Raw genomic sequence first — 11582 nt, 5'->3', positions numbered from 1 at the left:
TGTTTGTTTGTTTGTTTATAAGGTATTTTAAATTACCTGAATATGCGAAGTATTGGAGAACGATGTAATTAAACTTTACACTGGTATCCAAGTGCAGGAGTTTGTATAAATGGCGTTATTATTATTATTTTTTTTCTTAATGTTCTGATGTGTGACTGTTAGGGCAGCATATTGTATTATACAGATATAATACATTAAAAATAATAATGATGTTCATGGAATGATAATTATGTTTATAACTAATTACTATACGTCATTATATTGTAAAGAAAATAAGAATACAAATATATATATATATATTTCAAGTTTTGAAAAAACTACCAGTCATAATTTCTAGAGCATGATGTTTGTCTTAGAAGTATTCGATGTCATAAATTTTGTGACAATAAACAGGATTTCATTGTTAATCACCATCATCTGTATCCCAGTATATCAACATATATACGTTATACATATATATATATACTTAACATAAATGTGACAAAATTTGGACACTGTAAATATACTGTTTTGTTGTGAAAACCTCACAAGTTTGAGTGTTGGAGGGTTTCAAACTCGAAGAATATCGTGGATCAATTCAGTCCTCTTTATTCTGAGGGTTGAAGAGATGTTTTGATTGTTAAGGAATATGGATGAAATGAAAATTATCTTATTGTCTTAGTGAGGCCCCAAAAGGGTAACCAATTTGATGAGGCCCAAAAAGAGTTATTACTTTTAAGAGGCCCCTTGTGAAGCCCCCAAAGAGGTAGCTACTTTATTTAGGCCTCTTTAGGGGAAATGTCACTTTAGTGAGGCTCCAAGGAGTAATCTTTTTGATGAGGCCCAAAAAGGGTTAATCATTGATCACTTTATTTTGTTGTGTTGTTTAGACACAACCACATGCAGTATTTATTTTAATGCATGTATATTTACATGTAAACTGCCAGTAAGATAAAATTAATCATTTCTTATTTTATAATTTCTTGTTGGTTTTACTTCCTGCTTATTTAACATTTACCGAAGAAACGGTGTTATGTAGAAGAAATCTGGTAGATTTATTTTTAATAATTCAAGAGAAACACCTCTTGATTAAGTTTGAAAACTCTCATCAAATGAGGCAATTTTCACAAAGGGTTGTAAAGGATGCTTGTGATCCTGGGATCTGTTTTGTTAACAAATTACCCTCCCCACCCCCTTACATTTTAAAAAACATTAAAACATCATGTATTTCCACTAACGACATGTCATACTTAATTCACTCAATAAATGGTAGCTTGAAATGATTGTCACAGTGTATGTGTTGTTTATTAAGTCATTTGTCTTTGTTTGGTAATTAAAAAAAGCAAAACAAGGTTCCTTATGGCAAGGTCTACAAAGTTTGAGAATGAAAAAGAAATCGGGTCAAAAATTCAACTTGGACCGATTTCAACAAATTTGGTAGACAGCATCCCTTAGTGAAGAACATATGAAATTTTGTTGAAAAAAGTGATTAAGTCCCCTTTGGGGTCCGTAAGGGGTGTAAAAGGGGCCATATGTAAAAACCTTCATCAAATGACTATTTCTCAAGAACCAGTGGATGGATTTTGACCAAACTTGGCACAAAGCATCCCCATGGGAAGCCACTTCAAGTTTGCGAAGAAAAAGGGTGTGGCTCCAATAGGGGCCGCAGGAGGGGGGAAAAGGGGGTAAAATTAGGTAAATCTTTAAAAATCTTCTTCTCATGAACCAACTGTCAGATTGAATTCATATTTGATAATTAGGGTCCTTATGGCAAGGTCTACAAAGTTTGAGAATGAAAAAGACATCGGGTCAAAAACGGCCCCACTAGGGGGCGCTCAAAAGGGTCAAAAATTCAACTACCAGTATCTACCATTGTAGGAACTGACAATTAGAGAGCATGAATACCAGTATCTACCATTGTAGGAATGACAACTAGAGAGCATGAATACCAGTATCTACCATTGTAGGAACTGACAACTAGAGAGCACGAATACCAGTATCTACCATCGTAGGAATGACAACTAGAGAGCATGAATACTGGTATCTACCATTGTAGGAACTGACAACTAGAAAGCATGAATACTGGTTTCTACTATTTTAGGAAATGACAACTAGAGGGCACGAATACTGGTATCTACCATTATAGGAATAACGACTAGAGAGCACGAATACCAGTATCTACCATTGTAGGAATGACAACTAGAGAGTATGAATAACGATATCTACCATTGTAGGAATAACAACTAGAGAGTATGAATACCAGTATCTACCATTGTAGGAATGACAACTAGAGAGCACGAATACTGGTATCTACCATTGTAAAGACACTAGAAGCATGAATAGTATCTACCATTGTAGGAATGACAACTAGAATACTGAGTAGGAATGAAACTACACAGTATCTACCATTGTAGAAATGACATCTAGAGAGCACGAATACCAGTATCTACCATTGTAGGAATGACGACTAGACAGCACAAATACCAGTATCTACCATTGTAGGAATGACAACTAGAGAACATAAAATCCAGTATCTACCATTGTAGGAATGACAACTAGAGAGCATGAATACCGGTATCTACCATTGTAGGAATGACAACTAGAGAGCATGAAATCTGGTATCTACCATTGTAGGAATGACAACTGAAAAGAACAAATACCAGTATCTACCATTGTAGGAACTGACAACTTGAGATCATGAATACTGGTATCTACAATTTTAAAAATGACAACTAGAGAGTACTCATACTGGTATCTACCATTGTAGGAATGACAACTAGAGAGCATGAATACCAGTATCTACCATTGTAGGAATGACAACTAGAGAGCACGAATACCAGTATCTACCATTGTAGGAATGACAACAAGAGAGCATGATTACTGGTATCTACCATTGTAGGAATGAAAATTAGAGAGCATGAATACCAGTATCTACCATTGTAGGAACTGACAACTAGAGAGCACGGATACCAGTATCTACCATCGTAGGAATGACAACTAGAGAGCAAGAATACTGGTATCTACCATTGTAGGAACTGACAACTAGAGGGCACGAATACTGGTATCTACCATTATAGGAATGACAACTACAGAGCACGAATACCAGTATCTACCATTGTAGGAACTGACAACTGGAGGGCACGAATACCAGTATCTACCATTGTAGGAACTGACAACTGGAGGGCACGAATACTGGTATCTACCATTGTAGAAACAGACAACTATAGAGCATGAATACCAGTATCTACCATTGTAGGAACTGACAACTAGAGAGCATGAATACCAGTATCTACCATTGTAGGAATGACAACTATAGAGCACGAATACTGGTATCTACCATTGTAGTAATGACAACTAGAGAGCACGAATACCAGTATCTACCATTGTAGAAATGACGACTAGACAGCACAAATACCAGTATCTACCATTGTAGGAATGACAACTAGAGAACATGAAATCCAGTATCTACCATTGTAGGATTGACAACTAGAGAGCATGATTACTGGTATCTACCATTGTAGGAATGAAAATTACAGAGCATGAATACCAGTATCTACCATTGTAGGAACTGACAATTAGAGAACACGAATACCAGTATCTACCATCGTAGGAATGACAACTAGAGAGCATGAATACCGGTATCTACCACTGGAAGAACTGACAACAAGAGAGCATGATTACTGGTATCTACCATTGTAGAAATGAAAATTAGAGAGCATGAATACCAGTATCTACCATTGTAGGAATGACAACTATAGAGCACGAATACTGGTATCTACCATTGTAGGAATGAAAATTAGAGAGCATGAATACCAGTATCTACCATTGTAGGAATGACAACTACAGAGCATGAATACCGGTATCTACCACTGGAAGAACTGACAACAAGAAAGCATGATTACTGGTATCTACCATTGTAGGAATGAAAATTACAGAGCATGAATACCAGTATCTACCATTGTAGGAACTGACAACTAGAGAGCACGAATACCAGTATCTACCATTGTAGAAATGACAACTAGAGAGTATGAATAACGATATCTACCAATGTAGGAATGACAACTATAGAGCACGAATACTGGTATCTACCATTGTAGGAATGACAACTAGAGAGCATGAATACCAGTATCTACCATTGTAGGAATGACAACTAGAGAGCATGAATACCAGTATCTACCATTGTAGGAATGACAACTAGAGAGCATGAATACTGTATCTACCATTGTAGGAATGACAACTAGAGAGCACCATTGTAGGAACTGACAACTAGAGAGCATGAATACCAATATCTACCATTGGAGGAATGACTACTAGAGAGCACGAATACCAGTATCAACCATTGTAGGAATGACAATTAGAGAGCACGAATACCAGTATCTACCATTATAGGAATGACAACTAGAGAGCATGAATACCAGTATCTGCCATTGTAGGAATGACAACTGGAGAGCACGAATACTGGTATCTACCACTGTAGGAATGACTCCTAGAGAACCAATGACAACTAGAGAGCACGAATACCAGTATCTGCCATTGTAGGAACTGACAACTAGAGAGCACGAATACCAGTATCTACCATCGTAGGAATGACAACTAGAGAGCATGAATACTGGTATCTACCATTGTAGGAATGACAACTAGAGAGCATGAATACTGGTATCTACCATTATAGAAATGACAACTAGAGAGTATGAATACTGGTATCTACCATTGTAGGAACTGACAACTAGAGAGCATGAATACCAATATCTACCATTGGAGGAATGACTACTAGAGAGCACGAATACCAGTATCTACCATTGTAGGAATGACGACTAGAGAGCATGAATACCAGTATCTACCATTGTAGGAATGACAACTAGAGAGCATCAAAACCAGTATCTACCATTGTAGTAATGACAACTATAGAGCACGAATACCAGTATCTACCATTGTAGAAATGACAACTAGAGAGTATGAATAACGATATCTACCATTGTAGGAATGACAACTGAAAAGCACAAAAACCAGTATCTACCATTGTAGGAACTGACAACTAGAGAGCACGAATACTGGTATCTACCATTGTAGAAATGACATCTAGAGAGCATGAATACCAGTATCTACCATTGTAGGAATGACAACTAGAGAGCACGAATACCAGTATCTACCATTGTAGGAATGACAACTAGAGAGCATGAATACTGGTATCTACCATTGTAGAAATGAAAATTAGAGAGCATGAATACCAGTATCTACCATTGTAGGAATGACAACTAGAGAGCATGAATACTGGTATCTACCATTGTAGAAATGACATCTACTGGTATCTACCATTGTAGGAATGACAACTAGAGAACATAAAATCCAGTATCTACCATTGTAGGAATGACAACTAGAGAGCATGAATACCGGTATCTACCACTGGAAGAACTGACAACAAGAGAGCATGATTACTGGTATCTACCATTGTAGGAATGAAAATTAGAGAGCATGAATACCAGTATCTACCATTGTAGGAATGACAACTAGAGAGCATGAATACCAGTATCTACCATTGTAGGAATGACAACTGAAAAGCACAAATACCAGTATCTACCATTGTAGGAACTGACAACTAGAGAGCACGAATACTGGTATCTACCATTGTAGCAACTGACAACTGGAGAGCACGAATACTGGTATCTACCATCGTAGAAATGACATCTAGAGAGCATGAATACCAGTATCTACCATTGTAGGAATGACAACTAGAGAGCATAATACCAGTATCTACCATTGTAGGAATGACAACTAGAGAGCATAAAATCCAGTATCTACCATTGTAGAAATGACATCTAGAGAGCACGAATACCAGTATCTACCATTGTAGGAATGACGACTAGACAGCACAAATACCAGTATCTACCATTGTAGGAATGACAACTAGAGAACATAAATACCAGTATCTACCATTGTAGGAATGACAACTAGAGAGTATGAATAACGATATCTACCATTGTAGGAATAACAACTAGAGAGTATGAATACCAGTATCTACCATTGTAGGAATGACAACTGAAAAGAACAAATACCAGTATCTACCATTGTAGTAATGACAACTATAGAGCACGAATACCAGTATCTACCATTGTAGGAATGACGACTAGACAGCACAAATACCAGTATCTACCATTGTAGGAATGACAACTATAGAGCACGAATACTGGTATCTACCATTGTAGGAACTGACAACTAGAGAGCACGAATACTGGTATCTACCATTGTAGGAACTGACAACTAGAGAGCACGAATACTGGTATCTACCATCGTAGGAATGACAACTATAGAGCACGAATACTGGTATCTACCATTGTAGGAACTGACAACTAGAGAGCACGAATACTGGTATCTACCATTGTAGGAATGACAAATACCAGTATCTACCATTGAGAGACAACTAGAGAGCACTGAATACCGTATCTACCATTGTAGGAATGACAACTAGAGAGCATGAATACTACCATTGTATCTACCATTGTAGTAGGAATGACATCTAGAGAGCATGAATACCAGTATCTACCATTGTAGGAATGACAACTAGAGAGCATCAAAACCAGTATCTAACATTGTAGGAATGACAACTAGAGAACATAAAATCCAGTATCTACCATTGTAGAAATGACATATAGAGAGCACGAATACCAGTATCTACCAGTGTAGGAATGACGACTAGACAGCACGAATACCAGTATCTACCATTGTAGGAATGACAACTAGAGAGCATAAAATCCAGTTTCTACCATTGTAGAAATGACATCTAGAGAGCAACTAGAGAGCACAATACTATCTACCATTGTAGGAATGACAACTAGAGAGCATAATACCATCTACGATTGTAGGAACTGACAACTAGAGGGCACGAATACTGGTATCTACCATCGTAGGATTGACAACTAGAGAGCACGAATACTGGTATCTACCATCGTAGGAATGACAACTATAGAGCACAAATACTGGTATCTACCATTGTAGAAATGACAACTAGAGAGTATGAATAACGATATCTACCATTGTAGGAATGACAACTAGAGAGCATCAAATCCAGTATCTACCATTGCAGAAATGACAACTAGAGAGCATGAATACTGGTATCTACCATTGTAGTAATGACAACTATAGAACACGAATACCAGTATCTACAATTATAGGAATGATAACTAGAGAGCACGAATACCAGTATCTACCATCGTAGGAATGACAACTAGAGAGCATGAATACTGGTATCTACCATTGTAGGAATGACAACTAGAGAGCAAGAATACTGGTATCTACCATTGTAGGAACTGACAACTAGCGGGCATGAATACCAGTATCTACCATTGTAGGAACTGACAACTAGAGAGCACGAATACTGGTATCTACCATTGTAGTAATGACAACTAGAGAACATGAATACTGGTATTTACCATTGTCGGAACAGACAAGTAGAGAGCACGAATACCAGTATCTACCATCGTAGGAATGACAACTAGAGAGCACGAATACTGGTATCTACCATCGTAGGAATGACAACTATAGAGCACAAATACTGGTATCTACCATTGTAGGAACTGACAACTAGAGAGCACGAATACTGGTATCTACCATCGTAGGAATGACAACTATAGAGCACGAATACTGGTATCTACCATTGTAGGAATGACAACTAGAGAACATAAAATCCAGTATCTACCATTGTAGGAATGACAACTAGAGAGCATGAATACTGGTATCTACCATTGTAGAAATGAAAATTAGAGAGCATGAATACCAGTATCTACCATTGTAGGAATGACAACTAGACAGCACAAATACCAGTATCTACCATTGTAGGAATGACAACTAGAGAACATAAAATCCAGTATCTACCATTGTAGGAACTGACAACTAGCGAGCATGAATACCAGTATCTACCATTGTAGGAACTGACAACTAGAGAGCACGAATACTGGTATCTACCATTGTAGTAATGACAACTATAGAGCACGAATACCAGTATCTACCATTGTAGAAATGACAACTAGAGAGCAAGAATACTGGTATCTACCATTGTAGGAACTGACAACTAGAGAGCACGAATACCAGTATCTACCATTGTAGGAACTGACAACTAGAGAGCATGAATAAATCTACCATTGTAGGAACTGATAGAGAGCATAATACCATATCTACCATTGTGAGGAGCATGACAACCATTGTAGAATGACAAATTAGAGAGCACAAATACCAGTATCTACCATTATAGGAATGACACCTACAGAGCACGAATACCAGTATCTACCATTGTAGGAATGACAACTAGAGAGCATGAAAACTAGTATCTACCATTGTAGGAATGACAACTAGAGAGCATGAATACCGGTATCTACCATTGTAGGAATGACAACTAGAGAGCATGACATCAATACTGTATCTACCATTGTAGGAAACTGAATAATCTACCATTGTAGGAACTGACAACTATCTACCATTGTAGGAATGACAACTAGAGAGCACGAATACTCTACCATTGTAGAAACCACTAGTATCTACCCCCTTACAAGAGATCTACCACTGTAGGAAGAACTGACAACTAAGAACTTACCATTGTAGGAATGACCACTAGTATCTACCATTGTAGGAATGACAACTAGAGAGCATAATACCAGTATCTACCATTGTAGGAATGACAACTAGAGAGCAAGAATACCTGGTATCCCATTGTAGGAACTGACAACTCTTATCAAAAGGTCGTTGGTCCGTCTTTACATGGATATTTGGTCCGTCTTATAATTGGTCCATCTTATCAATATGTCGTTGGTCGGTCTTTTCAATGGATCTTTGGTCCGTCTTTCAATTGGTCCATCTTATTAAAAGGTCGTTGGTCTGTCTTATCATTAGATCTTTGGTCCGTCTTATCATTGGATCTTTGGTCCGTCTTTACCTTATATCTTTGATCCGTCTTATCATTAGACATTTTGTCCGTCTTATCATTAGATCTTTGGTCCGTCTTATCATTAGACATTTTGTCCGTCTTATCATTAGATCTTTCGTCTGTCTTATCATTAGATCTTTAATCCGTCTTATATTTAGATCTTTGGTCCGTCTTATCATTAGATCTTTAATCCGTCTTATCATCATATCTTTGATCCGTCTTATCATTAGACATTTTGTCCGTCTTATCATTAGATCTTTGGTCCGTCTTATCATTAGATCTTTGGTCCGTCTTATCATTGGATCTTTGGTCCGTCTTATCATTAGATCTTTGGTCCGTCTTATCATTGTATCTTTGGTCCGTCTTATCATTAGACATTTTGCCCGTCTTTTCATTAGATCTTTGGTCCGTCTTATCATTAGATCTTTAATCCGTCTTATCATTATATCTTTGATCCGTCTTATCATTAGACATTTTGTCCGTCTTATCATTAGATCTTTGGTCAGTCTTATCATTAAATCTTTGATTCGTCTTATCACTAGACATTTTGTCCGTCTTATCATTAGATCTTTGGTCCGTCTTATCATTAGATCTTTGGTCCGTCTTATCATTGGATCTTTGGTCCGTCTTATCATTAGATCTTTGGTCCGTCTTATCATTGTATCTTTGGTCCGTCTTATCATTAGACATTTTGCCCGTCTTATCATTAGACATTTTGTCCGTCTTATCATTAGATCTTTAATCTGTCTTATATTTAGATCTTTAATCCGTCTTATCATTAGATCTTTGGTCCGTCTTATCATTATATCTTTGATCCGTCTTATCATTAGACATTTTGTCCGTCTTATCATTAGATCTTTGGTCCGTCTTATCATTGGATCTTTGATCCGTCTTATCATTAGACATTTTGTCCGTCTTATCATTAGATCTTTGGTCCGTCTTATCATTAGACATTTAATCCGTCTTATCATTAGATCTTTAATCCGTCTTATCATTAGATCTTTGATCCGTCTTATCATTAGACATTTTGTCCGTCTTATCATTAGATCTTTGATCCGTCTTATCATTATATCTTTGATCCGTCTTATCATTAGACATTTTGTCCGTCTTATCATTAGATCTTTGGTACGTCTTATCATTAGATCTTTGATCCGTCTTATCATTAGACATTTTGTCCGTCTTATTATTAGATATTTGGTCCGTCTTATCATTAGATCTTTAATCCGTCTTATATTTAGATCTTTAATCCGTCTTATCATTAGATCTTTGGTCCGTCTTATCATTAGATCTTTGATCCGTCTTATCATGAGACATTTTGTCCGTCTTATCATTAGATCTTTGGTCCGTCTTATCATTAGACATTTAATCCGTCTTATCATTAGATCTTTAATCCGTCTTATCATTATATCTTTGATCCGTCTTATCATTAGACATTTTGTCCGTCTTATCATTAGATCTTTGGTCCGTCTTATCATTAAATCTTTGGTTCGTCTTATCATTAGATCTTTGGTCCGTCTTATCATTAGATCTTTGGTCCGTCTTATCATTAGATTTTTGGTCCGTCTTATCATTGCATCTTTGGTCCGTCTTATCATTAGATCTTTGGTCCGTCTTATCATTGGATCTTTGGTCCGTCTTATCATTAGACATTTTGTCCGTCTTATCATTAGATCTCTGGTCCGTCTTATCATTAGATCTTTAATCTGTCTTATATTTAGATCTTTAATCCGTCTTATCATTAGATCTGTGGTCCGTCTTATCATTATATCTTTAATCCGTCTTATCATTAGACATTTTGTCCGTCTTATCATTAGATCTTTGATCCGTCTTATCATTAGACATTTTTTCCGTCTTATCATTAGATCTTTGGTCCGTCTTATCATTAGATCTTTAATCCGTCTTATATTTAGATCTTTAATCCGTCTTATCATTAGATCTTTGGTCCGTCTTATCATTAGATCTTTGATCCGTCTTATCATTAGATCTTTGGTCCGTCTTATCATTGGATCTTTGGTCCGTCTTATCATTAGATTTTTGGTCCGTCTTATCATTGGATCTTTGGTCCGTCTTATCATTAGACATTTAATCCGTCTTATCATTAGATCTTTAATCCGTCTTATCATTAGATCTTTGATCCGTCTTATCATTAGACATTTTGTCCGTCTTATCATTAGATATTTGGTCCGTCTTATCATTAGATCTTTAATCCGTCTTATATTTAGATCTTTAATCCGTCTTATCATTAGATCTTTGGTCCGTCTTATCATTATATCTTTGGTCCGTCTTATCATTAGACATTTTGTCCGTCTCATCATTAGACATTTTGTCCGTCTTATCATTAGATTTTTAATCCGTCTTATCATTAGACATTTTGTCCGTCTTATCATTAGACATTTTGTCTGTCTTATCATTAGATCTTTCGAGAATATAGTAGCTATTGTAGGGTTATGGCGGAGTTTGATTTGTCAATGACAAGACCAGTACCTCTGCTGACGATGTTTCATTTAATGGTTATGCAGTCACATCATGTTTAGCAGTGGCTTGCGGCACATATATGTAGTAAGGGAAGTAACTCCCACGGTATTATAGTTTTAAGGCGCCACCCAACGTATGCGAGTTGAGATCATGAAATGAGAATGTGTTTATTGGTACCGGCATTATACTACTACACTGAATTATAAATCTTATG

The sequence above is a fragment of the Ylistrum balloti genome, unplaced genomic scaffold (assembly GCF_031769215.1).
Source record: "Ylistrum balloti isolate Yb309-2 unplaced genomic scaffold, AGI_CSIRO_Ybal_v1 Utg372148, whole genome shotgun sequence".
NCBI lineage: Eukaryota > Metazoa > Mollusca > Bivalvia > Pectinida > Pectinidae > Ylistrum > Ylistrum balloti.
The sequence above is the reverse complement of the archived record's forward strand: the minus strand, read 5'-3'. Positions refer to the sequence as shown.